Genomic DNA, 19,712 nt, shown 5'->3' with positions numbered 1-19,712 from the left:
AACTTTAGTACAAAAAGTTCTCATAAGACACTTACAGTATATGTGAGTACCACGCCCACATATGAGAGAGAAGACTCATGTAATCTCATGCTGGTAAGTATCTTTATAGTTTGAACCCCACAACTTACCCTTCCATAATCCATACTATAATCCCTGCATCTACCTAACTATAGTACAAAAGGTTCTCATGAGACTTATCACTTATAGTATATGCGAGAACCACACATATAGTCCCACATATGAGAGAGAAGACTCATGTAATCTCATGCCAGTAAGTATCTTTTTTAGATAGGTAGATATAGGATTATAGTATGGATTATGGATTCGGTGCAATACCCATTGGGTGCAATATTGCACCAGATGCAATTACTCTAATCCCTCTCACATAAAATTTTACCATTCTTAACTTTTAACTTTAACTTTTTAACTTTTTTTAACTATATTTCAACTTTTTGAATTTAATGGTTGAAATTGAAAGTTGCTTTTTTTAACTTTGAATCTCAACGATATTGCACCTGATCTCAACCCTAAACTATAAAGACGGACTTCCACAAAAAAATGTCAGTAATCGCTTGAATTGATAAGATTGCCAAGGCAATATTGTTGTAGACTTGTAATAGTAGTATTGCGGAATGTAATGCGGATATATAAATTTGTACCAATGAAAAAATCGGTCTCACTTTTATGAATCGTAATGTGAAATGATCAAAGACAGTCATATCCTTAGTTAATATTATTTTTTCCTTTTAAAAAAAGCATCCTTTTTTTTTTTTTTTTTTTACTGAAAAACTTGAATTAGTTAGAATGAATATTCTTGCAAGTTAAAGCTTATTGTTGCGTTTTATTTAGGCATACACATACGCCACACGGACCTTAGAAAATGAGTTGGATAAAGCGTATAACACAACATATGCTCCCACCACTGTCTTCTGGGAAATGCAACAAAAACCAAGGTCACTTCCAAGGTTAATATGGCAACATTTCTGGTATTTTCACTTGGCGTTGAGAAGTGGCAAAGTTTTGCATTGGCAGTATTTTCACTTTCTCTTCTATATGTTAGAGTTCTGATGACAGAGATTCATATTTATTAAATTGAAAGCTCTCATCCCTTTCTATTAGAACTAAGTTCATATAACTCCTTCAAAACAAAAATTCTTGCTTTCGTAGGTGCTCATGAATTTACTCTCCAGAGGTAAGTTTGGTTTATTTTTGTGCTTAGCGTATCATATAGTAGCATGTTCCTTCAAGTTCGAATTGTTACATCATTCATAAAAAATTTACTCTTAATTACGATTTATCTACCTGAGATAATAGTCCACAATATACATCATTCATTTTACAAGAATATTAGGGCCATAAAAAATTTATAATTTTTTTCACAACCATTGATAGGGTCTATTACAATTAGTATATAATAAAAATCTTATAAAAGGTAGACTCATGTAAAAATAATATTACTTCAATCACAGATCTCAACAAATTATATGAGAAATATTATGAAAATATTTATGTCCTTGAAATATTTCATACAAAACGTGCAATAAAGGGAGATTTTATTATGCGTCTAAGTATCATCAATCAAAATATGATCTCCCATAAACATTTTCATTTATCTAAATTGTTTTACTTATTGCATGCCAATACTTATTTAATTACTTGATATACATACCATTTCAACTTCTACTTTTTCAGCATTTTAGTCCAACCCCTAGAATATTAGTTCAAGTGCTTAATTTTTTTTTTTTTTGTTTGTCTTTTTTCGTTTTTGGTGAATAAGTGATTAATTTCTTCAAAGGAATGGAGATTGATGTTTCCCTCTTGATTTTTATTTTCAGATGTGGAATTTAGCTTTGACAGAGTTACTAGCAACAACCTTCCATGTGTTCATGATGAAACATATCCAACAACTCTTTTTTGGTGCCAATCGTGGTTGTTTGATTATAATTCAATTCGTGATTGGAGTCTTGTACACTTTAAACTTAAAATTGGTTAAGTGTTTGATACCTTTTTGCTGTTTTCATGATATTTTGTTGGTTTTAAGTTGGATCTAGGCTCGTGAGTAATTATTTTTAGGAGAATTCAATTATCTTCAATATGGGCTTGAATTCATCCCGATTTAACTGTTGAATATTTTGTCAAAATCAAATTGACTGCGATCAAACTTGTGGAAATTGTTTGAAAATTTGGAATAGCGTGTAAAATGAGGGAATTTAGTGTTTGGATGAAAATTTGGATTTGTTTGACTATTGGTATTATGGTCATTTTAACTTTGAGTTACAAAAATAAGTAAATCTGATATCCATTTAGGACAAATTAGGTTAAATTCGACATTCCCTGTGTCTCAAAGTAAAATTATTGGTTATTTTAGAGTGAAAATTAAAAATTTTGCATGTAAAACAAGGGTAGATAAATATAGTGTTAAATTACCAATTGTCTCAAAAGTTTAAACTATTGGAATATAATAAATTTAATCATTTAACCACATACTTTTAACATTCCTCCTCACATGTGAGCCGAAACTACCTTTTAATAAGTGAGGCCTAATACATGAGAATTTAAACGAGATGTAGGGTGGAGAAGATGATGATCAAACTCAGATCTCATATTCTAATACTATAGTATTTACAATAAATATATATTTGAAAAGATTGATCTATCTAATATTGTTGTGATAGTATTGCAGATATATAAAACTGTAAGACTGCAAAGATTTGGTCTCACTTCTAGTGTGGTGATCACAAGAGATTATACCGAACTAGTTTGTTTTTTCTTTTACACTTTACCATCATAAAGTGAAAAGGACAGGCGACCTTACAAAGTTTTTCTTTTAAAAGGCAACTTTTGTTTTTTTGACCAAAAATGGCTTCTTTTATTCCTTAGGATGAATTTTCTTGCAAGAAAAGGATATTGTTGCGCTTTCTACAATTGGATAAATCGTATAACATAACATATTCTCCCACTGTCTTATGCAAAATGCCATAGAAATCATGGTCATTTCCAAGTTTAATATGGAAAAATATGTTGCATTTTCACTTGTGACATTTAGAAGTGGAAAAGTTTGGCGCTGGTAGTGTTTTCACTTGTGAAAATAAGATGTGGCAAAATTTGTTATTGCCAGTATTTCATTTTCCCTTTCTTTTCTATATAATAGAGTTCTGATGAAAAATATTCATTAAATTGGAAGCTCTAATCTGTTAGGACATGTGTTTCACATGTTAGAACATATGTCACTATTTTATGTAATTAGCTAATTTTTTTGATAAAACGTACTTTACTTGTATTTGGGTAGATTTAGGATGTGTTTAATACTTCAAGAAACAAAGGTTTCAAGTTCAAGTGTTAAAGCCATGCAAGTTTGTCCAAGATTTAAGTGTGAAAAGTGTTGTTCATTAAAGCTCGACAGCTAGCATCTATCAAGCCTTGAAGAGCTGTTCCAACCCTTGGCTCAACAGCAGCTCGACAATAAGGGTATCTGTCGAGGTTTATGAAGTTCAGTTTTTCAGAACTATTTTTCATTCAATTCGTGAATATATGTTTGAGTTTTCTTTTCTCACAACTCTAGACATATATAAGGATTATTTTAAGGGCCGTCAAAGGTGATACAAGTTGCACAAATGTTGAGCAAAGTGTTCATGCAAATTGTGACAGAGACAGAATTTGCCCTAGTTCATCTTTCTTGTGAAGAAGCTACTGTATTTGTGCACCGTAGGGTTTTGTAACCAAGAAGCTTCTCAATCTTCATTGTGTGATGAACTGAAGAACTTTGCAACCAACAACCTTCTCTAATTGGTGATTGAAGTTGTGTACTGGGATCCACACAATTGGTTAATCACGTATTGAGAGCCGTGCATTAAAAGGAGGGATTATCATTACAGAACAAGTCCAATTGAGTATTGGGGTAAGGGTTCAACTGTAGGTTGGTATAAGGTACTGGGATTCCTTTACTTGTAATCGCTTGTTGCGATAATGGTGGATTTTCAGGAGTGGTGACCTTAAAATCACCCGGTGGGGTTTTTTCCGTGTAGATTTTCCCAATTCATAAACAAATCACCATGTCAATTTATTTTCCGCTGCATACTTTAGTTATTAGTGATTTGTTTGTGTTACCACACGTTTTGTATGTTAATTTGATTAATTAATAAACTTGGCTAATTAATCAATTAATTCATCACAAGGGGTTATTACGTTTTTGGCCTATCATAATCCCTTTCTCTTAGACCTAAAGTCATGGATAATTTTTTAACAAACAAAGCTGGTTCACAATTGCCAAGATCACTCGAGAAATATGAGGCAGACAATTAGTCCTTCAAAACCAAATTTCTTGCTTTCATAGGTGCCCATGAATTTTACTCTCCAAAGGTAAGCTTGGTTTATTTTTGTGCTTAGTATATTATACATTATAAATAGATCCATTTGTTATACGTATTATTCCAATTCTATAATGGGCTATAAATATATTTCTTAATCACAATTTATCTACTTGAGATGATGTTCCAGAATTTTATTGCTGTGCTTAGTATATCATATTATAATTAGTTCCTTCAAGTTCCATTTGTTACACTTATTATTCCGATTCTATAATTGGCTACAATAAATTTCTTAATCACAATTTATCTACTTGGGATGATATTCTGCAATATTACATGATTCATTTTACAAGAAGTTTAGGGACTTAAAATTGTTCACAACTATTGATATGGTTTATTACAATTGGTTCATAATTAAAATTTTATTAATAGTAAACTTATGTAAAAATGATATTGCTCATATCATTTCATAACTTATCAACTTAACAAGTTTTGAAAAATAATTGCAAAAATAGTTGTTATACACATAACTTGCAATGGAGAGGGATTTATTATCTATACTATATATAATAATGGAAGCATTGCATTTAATTTTGCAAAACTTCTACTGCCCCACATTACCACCCACACTGCTCATTTTTCTTAACAATTTTTCATCTTTTTTTTTTTTTTTTGTAATATGAAATATAAAGAAATGATAATATATTATCATTTCTGTACAATACATGCTAATGGATTTTTAGTATTTAATTTTTGTTTCTTGGCTTTTCTCCTCCTCGTCATTCTTCCAACCCTTCTTCTCATTTTTGTAACCCTTCTTCTTTCCCATAATTCTTCACCTTACTATTACTCTTCTTCACCTGGTCTCCTTGTTTTTTCTGATTTATAATTTTTTAGATAGGTAATACTTATTTTGGGAATAGGGTGAGAAAGTTTGGATTTTAAGAAAGTTTATTTTGGGGAATAATTGTCAATATCTATTGTACTTTGATGATGCTTTATGCAAGTATATTTTGTTTAGGAATGAATATTTTCTTCACCTTTTTTTCCTTTTGAGTTTTTGAGAAGTTTGTTTTGCTTTTCATCTTGGTTATAGAGAATTTGCTTTAATTATAATTGTGGGGCCCAAGAGTCTATGGGCCCGGCTCGCTCACTTATAGGGAGTCCACAGGCCCCCAAACTAAAGGAGGCCAGGGCCCAAGCCCAAAAGTAGTGAGCTCGATATGGCTCAAAGACACGTCCGAGGACCACTCCGTCCTCGGAAAGCCCAGAACCCTACTGACGAAAATGGGATACAGGCGAGCTTGAGAGGTCAGAAAATATCTCATGGAAATAGTCCTTAATACCCTTCCTTGACATGACACTGCCCCTAGCAGAGCCGGGATCTTAGGCTTTATGGATCATCTCCAGTAAATTCGGGACTAGACTGATGGGACAGATATCTGTCCCGGAAAGATCGACCCTACACGTGGACGAAGGACAACTAACGTAGGCTAGTATAAAAGAGAATGTTATGTGACCAAAGGGGAGGGGGCTCCCATCTGGCTTCGAGAGAAAGACTTGATGAAAGAGAGTGTCTGGATAAAATACGCCGGACATCACCTAAAATCCCACCGACGGGTGACCGGGGACAGCACCATCACTCCTCGGATCATATCCGAGGATCCAAATCCTCCTAGATACAAGATTGAAGGGCCTGAATATCCAGCCCAAAACTCTTTCTCATATCGGCACATCTGTAATCCGGCCCGAGATGCCGCCCCGCGACCCAACGCTGGCCTTTTTAAGCCCACTCTCTACAAATATCATTGTGAGGGATTTTCCTGGTGCGAGCCCAACATCGTTGATGGGCCGCTGAAGATTTTGTGTCCCTACAATTGGCGCCGTCTGTGGGAAAGGCTTGCGCGTTGGCACGGGTGGCGCACGAGTCAGCTCTCCAGCAAGCAGAGGTTCACGGGTTTTTCCCATTCCCGGCGACGTACGGTTGTTACTCCGCCATGAGCCACTGCTAGGGGCTGCGCCTTGCACTGCCAACGGAGTGGACAGCTCTAGGGGCTTGCGGCCTCGAGCCAACTCCTCCCTCCCTGGCCCAGGGGCTGACCTTCGAGAAATAAGTCAGTATAGAGAAAAGACTAACAACGAAGAACTCTTATAAGTAATGGACAGAACCAAGGCCTTGCATGGTCCTCGGACCCAAGCCTATGGGGAAACCAAGTACAAAGAAGAACTCTTATAAGTAATGGACAGAACCAAGGTCTTGCATGGTCCTCGGACCCAAGCCTATGGGGAAACCAAGTACAAAGAGGACATCTTATAAGTAATGGACAGAACCAAGGCCTTGCATAGTCCTCGGACCCAAGCCTATGGGGAAACCAAGTACAAAGAAGAACTCTTATAAGTAATGGACAGAACCAAGGCTTTGCATGGTCCTCGGACCCAAGCCTATGGGGAAACCAAGTACAAAGAAGAACTCTTATAAGTAATGGACAGAACCAAGGCCTTGCATGGTCCGCGGACCCAAGCCTATGGGGAAACCAAGTACAAAGAAGAACTCTTATAAGTAATGGACAGAACCAAGGCCTTGCATGGTCCTCGGACCCAAGCCTATGGGGAAACCAAGTACAAAGAGGACATCTTATAAGTAATGGACAGAACCAAGGCCTTGCATGGTCCTCGGACCCAAGCCTATGGGGAAACCAAGTACAAAGAAGAACTCTTATAAGTAATGGACAGAACCAAGGCCTTGCATGGTCCTCGGACCCAAGCCTATGGGGAAACCAAGTACAAAGAGGACATCTTATAAGTAATGGACAGAACCAAGGCCTTGCATGGTCCGCGGACCCAAGCCTATGGGGAAACCAAGTACAAAGAAGAACTCTTATAAGTAATGGACAGAACCAAGGCCTTGCATGGTCCTCGGACCCAAGCCTATGGGGAAACCAAGTACAAAGAGGACATCTTATAAGTAATGGACAGAACCAAGGCCTTGCATGGTCCGCGGACCCAAGCCTATGGGGAAACCAAGTACAAAGAAGAACTCTTATAAGTAATGGACAGAACCAAGGCCTTGCATGGTCCTCGGACCCAAGCCTATGGGGAAACCAAGTACAAAGAGGACATCTTAAAAGTAATGGACAGAACCAAGGCCTTGCATGGTCCGCGGACCCAAGCCTATGGGGAAACCAAGTACAAAGAGGACATCTTAAAAGTAATGGACAGAACCAAGGCCTTGCACGGTCCTCGGACCCAAGCCTATGGGGAAACCAAGTACAAGAAGAACTCTTATAAGTAATGGACAGAACCAAGGCCTTGCATGGTCCTCGGACCCAAGCCTATGGGGAAACCAAGTACAAAGAAGAACTCTTATAAGTAATGGACAGAACCAAGGCCTTGCATGGTCCTCGGACCCAAGCCTATGGGGAAACCACGCGCCAAGAAGAGATCTTACAAGTACACAAAGGCACCATCGGAGTTCCCCACTCCCCAGTCGATTGCTCGGATGGATTATTTAGAGGTTATCAGCCTCAGGCGGTGTTCACGCGCCTTTCACAGAATACTTAAACTGCTACCCCGGTCAGTTTCCTAAGCTTAATCTATTACAAGTTATCGATATAATGCTTGCTAGAGCTGGTAGATGAGAGTTGATTAAATTATTCTTCAAAATAGTTTTGTCACAAATATTCTCAAAGCAACACATACATAGAGCACATTCATCCACAAAGTTGTATTGCCCAGTAGACCAACGTTTAAAACATGTAAATCAATTTCCATTTTTATTACAACGAAGAAATAGTACAGTGTACAATGAAAAGCTGGAATCAGCCGACGTCAAAGCTTACTACATAAGCAATAAAAAGAAAAATACAAGAAAGCTGGAGAAAGCCGAGGAGGTATGTTGGAGGAAAGGTTGGCCACAGCTCCGAGACCTTATGCTTCCCCCGCGCTCTTACATGCCCGTAACTCAGGCAGCCAAAGAAACCCAACTTGAACCTGACACCGTTGAAGGAAAGGTGCAGGGAGCGAGAAGTTGAGGGGCTTTCTCTAAATACACGTCTGCCGCAAAGCAGAGGTGCCGATGGTGGAAAATCTTTCTTCTGCCGTACCAAAATTCTGGCGTGGACAGAACCTGCTTCGGATTTTGACTAAAAGAGGGAGAGACGCCGTTCCCCCTCGGTGGAGCTGGAGTGCTCTCCTGAACCTGTGCTTCCTGTGCCCGTACCTTACTGATATAAGCCTCATGAGGACGCGGCGCTTCTGCGGCGGAGAAAGTTCTTTCTTCCCAATCCTCGCTTTCAACATGTGATGCCAAGAAAGGAGAACTCCGGATATGGGAAGCGTGATGTGAGAGAAAAATAAAAGGATGGGAATATATATAAAACAACCCTCTTTCCCTCCTATTTATTTGAAAAGACAGGATAATGACAGTCAACCCACGCGGCGTCCCAAGGAGCACTACAGACAAAGAAGTCTCGGCTCAACTTCCAACATCAACTGCAACCACAGGATCAAAGAGCCTCGTAAAGGTGCACTTCGGTCACTGTGACGTCAGAGAGTACCACGTGGCCAGAGGTTGCAGAAATATCTCTTAACCCGCGGATTCATTGAATTCGCGGCCCAAGCCCGCTTTGCGTGGAGGCCCAGGGACACCCTGTTTGGCACCTCGGGAAATGCTCAATGAAAGGGAAAGCCAAGCACTGATGCAGACATTGGTCTTGGACGGAACCTGAGGCTTGCATGGTCCGCGGACTCAAGCTAAAAGGGAAAACCAAGCACTGATGCAGACATTGGTCTTGGACAGAACCTAAGGCTTGCATGGTCCTCGGACTCAAGCTAAAAGGGAAAACCAAGCACTGATGCAGACATTGGTCTTGGACAGAACCTGAGGCTTGCATGGTCCTCGGACTCAAGCTAAAAGGGAAAACCAAGCACTGATGCAGACATAGGTCTTGGACAGAACCTGAGGCTTGTATGGTCCTCGGACTCGAGTTAAAAAGGGAAAACCAAGTACCAATACGGACACAAGTCTCGGACTCAAGCCTAAGAGAAAAGTCAAGTACATAAGATAAAACGCATAAGTCTTGAACAGAACCCAGGTTTTGCAAAGTCCTCGGACTCAGGCTTCTTGGGAAATCAACTGCCCGAATGAAGAAATTTCTCGGTTTAAATACTGGAAAAGGTTAAAGCTTGCGTATCATGGAGATGGCGGAATAACCTAATGATCGTCAACCTAAGGAGGCCATTCACCCGGTGGGTAATATGTCCTCGGACAACTACTTCCTACACTTTATCGAGCATTCAACACACATCACGGCTAACTTTAAGATAAGTCTCGTTCTTTACTGGTCGGATTGTTATGTTGAATAGTAATCTCTTTAAAGTTATCGTGGCATCTTTTTATTACGGATTACTTTGGCCTTAGTCATTATTGATTCAAATGCTATACTATTATGCCGAGCAGCACTTTTATGCTTATTAAAATATATAAACAAGACATAAGAAGTAGAATAACAATAACTTTTATTGATATAAAAAAATGGTTACAACGTACAAGGAAGGGCTTAAACAAGCCTATACAAAAAATGAACTGCTAAAACAATAACAATATCCGTAATACAAGTAAATAAACCATCAGGTGTCCTCTGAATTCGCCTTCAAAGTCTTTCTGAAATCTATGCCTCAGTACTGCTCATATCAGGAGAAGATCCTTATACAAAAATAATGAAGGAGAAGGAAGAAGAATTGGAAGACATGGAAGCACTTCAGCAAGCTCTTGTTACTGAAGAATGCAAGGGAAAAAGAAGATGGAGGACATGAGCGGGAAGGAGGAGAAGAAGAGTGAAGCAATGAAAAGAAAGTAAAAGGAGCAAAAGAGGGAGAAGGAGAGCCTTATTAGGTATGCTCGTGAGAGAGCGGATGGAGATGACAAGGGAGGTTTTCGACTCAGTCACACCAGAAATGGGGTGTGACGAGTCCCTGCTTTGGATTTTGGCTAAAAGAATGGGGAGGCAAATCTTAAGCCTCCGCCATCCTTGCCCAGACCGAGCCATCTTGAGTTTTGTTGGGACATGGCGTTTCTGGGAAAGGAGGGATTCGTTCATGGTGGATTACTATGAGATAAGTATTATAGAAGGAGGAGTAACGGGATGGAGAAAGTGGATTCAGGGAAGAACGTGAGGAACCCAGATATGAAGAAGTCACCCTCTGTCTTCTCTCTTTATATAGGGGACGAAGAAGAGGGTATGTGACACATTCAAATCCCCAGGGAAATCCAGAGTATAACGCGTCGCTTCGTTCTCCCACACCATCAGTAACCGCTACATCCAGAAGGTCTCGTAAAGGGTAAAAGATTAAAGGCACGTTGCAGATAACCACGCGGCATAACGGCAACGTACGTAAATCTAGGAAAAACGGCTCGTAGACCGGCGCATTCCTCGGGGAGGTGAAGAGTCACCAACGTTGATCAAGGGCCGAATTAAATGAGCCGCAGTTAAGGCTCGGAATTACCGAAACCCACCTCTCCAACCAGGACGTTGGACAGCAGGGTTTCGAGGGGCTATTGTGGGGCCCAAGAGTCTATGGGCCCGGCTCGCTCACTTATAGGGAGTCCACAGGCCCCCAAACTAAAGGAGGCCAGGGCCCAAGCCCAAAAGTAGTGAGCTCGATATGGCTCAAAGACACGTCCGAGGACCACTCCGTCCTCGGAAAGCCCAGAACCCTACTGACGAAAATGGGATACAGGCGAGCTTGAGAGGTCAGAAAATATCTCATGGAAATAGTCCTTAATACCCTTCCTTGACATGACACTGCCCCTAGCAGAGCCGGGATCTTAGGCTTTATGGATCATCTCCAGTAAATTCGGGACTAGACTGATGGGACAGATATCTGTCCCGGAAAGATCGACCCTACACGTGGACGAAGGACAACTAACGTAGGCTAGTATAAAAGAGAATGTTATGTGACCAAAGGGGAGGGGGCTCCCATCTGGCTTCGAGAGAAAGACTTGATGAAAGAGAGTGTCTGGATAAAATACGCCGGACATCACCTAAAATCCCACCGACGGGTGACCGGGGACAGCACCATCACTCCTCGGATCATATCCGAGGATCCAAATCCTCCTAGATACAAGATTGAAGGGCCTGAATATCCAGCCCAAAGCTCTTTCTCATATCGGCACATCTGTAATCCGGCCCGAGATGCCGCCCCGCGACCCAACGCTGGCCTTTTTAAGCCCACTCTCTACAAATATCATTGTGAGGGATTTTCCTGGTGCGAGCCCAACATCGTTGATGGGCCGCTGAAGATTTTGTGTCCCTACAATAATCTATATATATATATAAAACCGAAACTTTTGAAACTCCCACAATTTTCCCCGTCAACACAATATTTAAATTAAATTTAAATTAAATTAAATTTTCCACCTCATCACTGTTTTCTTTTTCCAATGCAAATTAGACTTCTAACCAAATAAGGACACTCTCCCACCGCCTCTACTCTTTCATATTTAAGAATTGCTTGCGTAGAAAACCTAAGCCCCAAAATTAGAAGAGAAGGTTACGGCCAAACTGAAAGCATCGAAGTTGTCTACCAGTCTCTTCCAAATCAACAAGTCTCCAACGCTAACCTACTCCGCAAAGCAAACTTAATTACCAGTAAGTTTCGTAGAAATATTCTAACTATGAACATTGACAATGCTTATTAGTTATGACCGTTCCTACTCAAATCATTGAAAGTAAAAGTCCCTCCAAAATATGAGCAACTTCATTGCACTGTATTAGTAATTTCATTGTAAATATTCCATGAAGATAGAGAAAAAGAGTACGCCCACCTTAATTTTAGTCTCTATATGTATGGCCGTTGGTCACCATCATTTTTTTATTATTTTTATTTTAAATTCTTTTTATTTTAGATTTTATGATTAGATCTGCTATTATCTTCTTTTGCCGCAACACAATTTTCTCCTTAAAATTTATTTTTTCTTCAAGATTATTTTTGAGGGCGGCTCATGCTTCACAATTCACATATTCCACTTATGTATTGGACTCCTCTCCTTCTTCGGTCAATGCATCAAGGTTAGGGTTATTTGATTTGTTCAATAAAAATTATAAATTTGTTGCTTTTTCTTATAAGTTTGTCAATTGTTGTTTTGTTTATTTAATTGCTGGGCCTGAATCTTTTAATTAAATCTTCAAATTTTTTTAACCTTTTAAAAGTTTTAATATTTTGAATTTTAACATTTAAAAGGTAACTCATATTTCTCTAATATTTCTATGTTGTGTAGACATATTTTTTTTGTTTATTATATTTCTCCATTGTGTAGTCACATAATTTTTGTTTTGTTTTAATAAATTCTTGGCTCAAAATCTTCTAATTGTTTGGTTTACATATGAATTTTTAAGTTCATTTTTTGCAATACATTTAATTGTCTGGCCAATTTCAATAGTAGAAAAGCTATAATCATGGATTCCCTTCTTTCTATTGTATTTCTCTATTGCGTAATATTATATATATATATATATATATATTGTTTTATTTCAATACTTTTGAAGCTTTGAATCTTCTGATTTAAAAATTTTTTTTTTTTTTGGCCTTTTGGAAGTTTTAACATCATAACTTTTGGGTTTTATTTTTTCTATTATCAGAAATTATCTAGAAGATTTCAATGAATATCCATGAATTATTTTTTTTGAGGGTAACCCATCTTTATCTTATATTTCTATTCCTAACTTTTTTTTCCTATATTTTTTCTTTCATTGTCCGTGTTTACGTCTCTTTTGTTTTTCTTATTTTTACTTTCATAGCGTATGTACATGTTGTGTATGTTCTTTGATTCTTTCTTTAATGATTTTTGTGTGAGTATGTGTCATCGTATCTGGGTACTTAGGCAAAATCTATAAAGACTAAAGATGCTTTTTTTTTTTTTTTTTTTTGTAATGAATCCTGTGTTTTTCATGACTTTAGTGAGTCATATTCTTAATGATCGAAATGGTTTTGTTTGACGTGGATTTTGTTCATATTGGTTTCAAAGTTTATTTCTTGGCTAATATTATAGATTGTAATATATTTATTCATCAAACTGTTTAATTGAGTTTGTTTTCGAAATTGTTTTCAGTGTTGGACATTTTCTTGAAGCATGTTGGTATCATCTATTAAAATACTGTTAAGTTGATAATAATAATAATAATAATAATATAGTTTAATAAATGTCTGAAACGTATAGCTGTTAACAAATGTTTTAACTATATGATTTTATTTTACAAATTCAATTTTGGTGTTGTAGTAAAATAAACAAAGATTAAATTATATATTGTACTCAATACATTTCCCGTGCATCGCACGGGTTAGCAACTAGTGTGTATATATGTATTAACTTTAAGAAAAAATTTCTTGGGCATCTTGCAGGTTTGCAACAAGTTCATTTAAAGGATCATCTATCAAAATATAATGTCCCATGAAATATTTTCATTAAATTTTTTTACTTATTGCATGCCAATACTTATTTAATTACTTGACATGCATACCATTGCAACTTCTACATTTTCAGCTTTTTAGTCCCACCCCTAGAATACTATTTCAAGTGCTTAATTTCTTTTATAATTTTATGGTAAACAAGTGCCTAATTTCTTCAAATTAAGGAATGGAGATTGATATTCCCTCTTGATTTTCAATTTCCGATGTGGAAGGCAGCTTTCACAGAGTTACTAGCAACGGCCTTAATTGTATTCACCCTCACCAGAACCATAATCTCATGCTTGGACTCACATGCGGTTGAACCAAAGCTTCTTGTCCCACTAGCTGTCTTCATTATAGCCTTCTTATTCCTCATGGTTACAATTCCATTATCTGGAGGCCACATGAGCCCAGAGTTTACATTCATAGCTGCCCTTAGGGGTCTTGTAACACTTGTTCGTGCAGCCATCTATGTCTTGGCTCAATGTGTTGGCTCAATAATCGGTTTTATTATACTGAAAAATGTGATGGACCATAAAACGATGCAAAATCATTCCTTAGGTGGCTACACCGATGGCAATGGAGAAACATCTGCACTAAGCCCTGAAATTGCATTGACCTTAGAATTCGTTTGCTCATGTTTGGTACTCTTTCTTGATGTGACATTGGGATTTGACAAAAAAAGGTGCAAGGAACTTGGCATAGCAATGGTGTTTGTTGTGTTAGCAGGGTCTATGGCCCTAGCAGTGTTTGTATCAATCACAGTTACTGGGAGGGCTGGCTATGTAGGTGTGGGTCTGAACCCTGCAGGATGCTTGGCTCCAGCATTGTTGCAAGGAGGCAGATTGTGGGATAGCCATTGGGTTTTCTGGGTTGGGCCCTTTTTCTGCATTGTTTATTACTGTTTCTCTTTGAACTTACCAAACGAAGAGGAAGAGTATGATATTTTAAGGTCAGCTGGGGCTTGTTTTGGGAAAAATGATAATCCCACTATTCTTCAAGGAAGAGTTTAGATAATGTAGTTCCAATGGTATCATGCAGTTACCATGTAAAATGGCTGCAAAAAATATTAAGTGTAGAAGAGGAAATAATGGGCTCATTCACCTCCTGAAAATCATTATTAGGATGACCTCTAATTGTAACCCCTTGTTAAACTCGATTGTAAAATAACAAAACAATTTTAATAATTTCCTTATTCTAATAATTGTAAATTGAGTTTCTTAGCTCTTTTTTTTAGGTTAATTAATTGTTCATATGGGCTCCATTTCGTACATGGTATATATATTTTTAATTTTTTGAAAATGAACTGATCAGAAAAGTTGTTCTATATATACATAAAAAAAATTGTATTTTGTTAAGAGATAGGATTTATTAAGGTCTTGGTGTAAAAGTTTTGAATTAATACACACAAACACACCCTCTTAAAAAACTTTTCCTGTTGTAATCCAAGAATGAAAATACATATAATTAGAAGAGTAATGCTATACACACTAATTTTCATAACATTTGAGTTAAAAGATTTTCGTTGGTTCTTATTTGGACCAACCATTAACATAACTTTATTATTAATCATTTACAATATATCATCTCGACAATTGTAAAATATTTTTATTGGGTCAAATAAATAATTTAGTAATAGAATATGTGATAGAGTAAAGATTAATTTATCTCTTTTAGCCTGAACCTAACCCGGATACTTGAACTCCAAAAAATTTTCAATTATTGAGTTAAAAACATTAATCAACCATTTATTTCATGTTAGCATTTAGTTTTATATTATTCAAATTTAAATAAAATTTTATTTATTATTTGCGATATCCAATTACTATTTATTACCCAAAGTTTTTTTTTTTTGGAAGGAGTTTCAACTTATAACATCCAATTATAATGATAGCTCTTTATCATCATACCAAGATACCAATTAGTTTTTGATATAGAAATCTCTTATTCAATCATTAGAGATTTTGCCAATTGAGTTAAGTAAAAACCATTATTTTATTACCTAAAGTAGACACAGAGACACGGCTCTGTTTTGAATGGAAATTCACTTCCTCTTTTTTAGCCTTATAATTATTCCCTCGGTTCTATCTAAAGTTCTAAACAAGCAACTTTGAATGTCTGTGACTTCATTCTTTACGTACTGCTTTCTTCTTAAAACTATAATCATAATAATAATAATAATAATAATAATAATAAAGGAGACTTTTGCTTCTTTTTTTCTTTTTCTTTTTTTTAAATTAGATAAAAATTCTACTCTAACCTAATTTAAGTGTATATGTGTGTAAAACTTCCTCCTGGAGACTTGAATTCCGGTCATTGTCTTTCACGTCCCACAAGCACTTATATTTATGGAGTGACCATTGTACCAAGGGTGTATGGTGGACTTTTGCTTTCCTTTATTAAGCTAATCTAACAAACTCTAATAAATACACTATAACAACTTCCAATTTAAATTTAATTGTTGATTATTCTCTATTTATGGTGGCAAGGGTTCTCAATAATTAAAAGATAATTTTAGAAATGATTTAGAACGTTTTGAAAACAAAACGTAGAGAAAAGAAGGACACCTGTTTTTTCTTCCATCCCTAATATTTTCTTTGATTTATATTTGAATAATGCTAGAGATACAAACTATTTTACAAAAAAATTTACAAACTGTTAATTTGGTGAGTGATTATTGGTAAATGAAAGTGTGATATTAATGATGGGTTAAAATAAAAACCAATAAGAGGTTGGCCACATCAACATTTTGTAAAAATGTTGTAAAATAGTTTGTGGCTGTAGCATTACTCTTTATATTTTATAGTGTGTGTGCTAAGAAAAATGAGTTCCAACTTCCAAAAGTCTTTCCTAATGAGTCAACATAGGGAGGAATTTCAATTTTCAAGATCCCTTCGTAGTTACACACTTTGTTTCAAGCGTACATGTAGAACTCAGTATAGTTAGAAGATCCCAAAATTTTGGTTTGTAGTTTTGTTGATTGTGGGGATGAAGGGCCCAGAAGTGTATATTGGGCTGTGGGCCTTGTCCGAGGACATTTAGTAGTCCGAGGACAGGTAGGCTTTAACGGAAAGGTACCAATCAGTGAGTTATGGAAGGATTCTGGCCATAAAGTTTGGTAAGGTTTTGATCCTTTTGGATTGTAATCAAATTGATTTTATTAATTTATCAACTTATAACTTAATAATGTTCTTTTTTATTTATTTATTTTTTTGGTTTAGTGTTATAATGCTTAAAAGTGATATATAAATAATGGTGTGTATATATATAAATATACTATATATAAGAGGATTCCCTTTTTTCAACTGGATTTTTATGTGGTTCAAAAATACCCTCATTAATGAAGAGTAACTTCTTTTAAAAATAGGGTCATAAATGTCAAATAACAAATTTCATTTTAAATTCAAAAAGAGAACTCTTAAAATTTAGGATTTTTTTCCCTTCACCTTCATCTTTTTATTCCCTAAAGTTTATCATTTTTATTTGTTTGATAAATAAAAAAAATAAAATCTTAAAAGAAAAACCTAAAGAATAATACCTAAGGTATTGTATCTAAATTTTGTCATATGCAAATTATTAACATTTTTACTCAAGAAACATAGAAGTGCCTTTGAGCATGCCCAAAATGATAAGTTGATAATGGTGTGTGTGTGTGTATTTTTAAAAAGGAGGTAAGGTAATGTAGAATAATATTTAAAAATGAGATAGAGAACCGTAAGAAGTTGAAACCCAATGAGATATTTGAATTTATTGATTGGGATAAGAATTGTGATAAGTAAAAAAATTTGAGATTTGAAGAAAAGAAATATGATACACGTTAGTGTGGATGGATGAAGATTTGCAATAGTTGTACAAAATTTGGATAAAAAAAATTTTGGAATATTTTAAAGAATTAAAAAAAAAAACCATAAAAATATCACGATAAGAATGAGTAGTTTTTACATGAGGTAATGGAGTTTTTTTTTTTTTTTTTTTTTGAAGAAGTAATTTTGTATTTTTTTTATAAAGATAATTAAAGTATTTGAATTCAAATAGATAACAAATACAAATAGGAATAAGAAAATGATTAGATGAAAATTTTGGATTGTAATCAATTTAGAAATTAATCAAATTATAGAAGAAGAAGATAAGAACAAAAAAAAAAATTGTATCTATTTTTTTAAAATCTAAAAATAATTCTACAATTTGGTGAAACCACTTAGGATTAGATGAAAATTTTGGATTATAATTAAATTAAGATTTTCTTAACTTAGAAATTATAAGAGAAGAAGATAAGAACAAAAAAAAAATTATCTATTTCTTTTAAATCTAAAACAAATTTCTACAATTTGGTGAAATCACTTGGCATAGCCGGTTTGTGTGGTTTTCCAAAATCATTGCTTACAATCAAACACAACTACAACAAACCTCCATATTAAAGGATAACTAGCTTGTAATCTCATACATATGCATGGATACACTTAAAAATATATAATAAAATGCATAAAATAATTTTTATATATATAATTTAAATTCTATTAAATACAATTTGGTGAAACCACTTAGGATTAGATGAAAATTTTGGATTATAATTAAATTAAGATTTTCTTAACTTAGAAATTATAAGAGAAGAAGATAAGAACAAAAAAAAAATTATCTATTTCTTTTAAATCTAAAACAAATTTCTACAATTTGGTGAAATCACTTGGCATAGCCGGTTTGTGTGGTTTTCCAAAATCATTGCTTACAATCAAACACAACTACAACAAACCTCCATATTAAAGGATAACTAGCTTGTAATCTTATACATATGCATGGATACACTTAAAAATATACAATAAAATGCATAAAATAATTTTTATATATATAATTTAAATTCTATTGATAGTCATTTTTATATTTTGTTAACTCTTTAAAAATATTTGTAAAGATATTATTAGGTTTAAAATGTAAATTGTCCATGTTAATGGTTTTTTAATTATTATGAAACACTTTTTTTTTTAACGATTCATTTATTCTAAACTCTTTGATTTTTGTATTTAATAACTCACTTGAATGAATATTTATAATGTGGTACCACATTTAATTCTAAAATTAAGAAATAAAACTCTTTAAGAATAAATAATTTAGGACACATGGTGAAAAATTGGAACTCTAATTTGGAATTCTAATTTGAGTTTCTCTCAGCTTCACCTACTATTTTATATATATATATATATATATATATATATATATATATATATATATTAGTTAAATATTGCAGAAAACCTAATTAAAGGTGAATAAAAAAAATAGACAAATGACATTTTTAGAGATTATACAACACCCTTGTTTTGATTAACATTAGTTGTTGTTGTGATTAGTGACCAATGGAAAATTATAACTAACACACACACACACACACACACACACACACATATATATATATATATATATATATATATATATATATATTAACACAAGATTATAACATATAACTTGATTTGCCAATTCTACGCCTACATCTACAAATAATGCTAACCTAAATTCACTATCAGTGATATAAGTTACAAATATATCAAACCAAACCTCAAAAAATTAGCTTACTCCTACAAATAACACATAACCTTTACAAAGATCAGCACACTCAAATCTCTCATAAATACAAACTAACTAAATCCCATTACACCGTGTTAAGTTTTAGATTGTTGGCTAAATTCTTGTGTTAAAATAAAGTGTCATATTTTAATTAAATTTGTTTTGTATTAAGTTGAGTCAAGAAGAAGAATTTCAAAACTTGAGCTTCAGAAGATTTCCGCGAGCCAAATTTAGACATAAAGAATGTGAGACCTGCTCAACTAAAACTTAAATTAGAAGTTAGCGAGACCATAGCCTAAAACTCACTTGACGAAGATTGTGTAAGCAGTCAACTGAATTTGTAGTGATGCCTATTTAACCTAATTTTCTCTATATAAACCAACCTTTAGTACATAAATAGGA

At 35.0% G+C, this 19,712-nt stretch overlaps 1 long non-coding RNA gene across 1 annotated transcript; it reads left to right on the top strand.

Annotated features, from left to right (window-relative positions):
• The first annotated feature begins 837 nt into the window (after positions 1 to 837).
• LOC126706064 (uncharacterized) lies at positions 838 to 2,083 on the top strand. The gene is made up of 2 exons (XR_007648502.1): positions 838 to 1,192; positions 1,836 to 2,083. It is a non-coding gene; the product is annotated as an uncharacterized LOC126706064 (long non-coding RNA).
• Positions 2,084 to 19,712: the final 17,629 nt, after the last annotated feature.

This window comes from Quercus robur, chromosome 11 (genome assembly GCF_932294415.1).
Source record: "Quercus robur chromosome 11, dhQueRobu3.1, whole genome shotgun sequence".
Classification (NCBI taxonomy): Eukaryota; Viridiplantae; Streptophyta; class Magnoliopsida; order Fagales; family Fagaceae; genus Quercus; species Quercus robur.
This window is presented reverse-complemented; position numbering and strand designations above follow the sequence as displayed.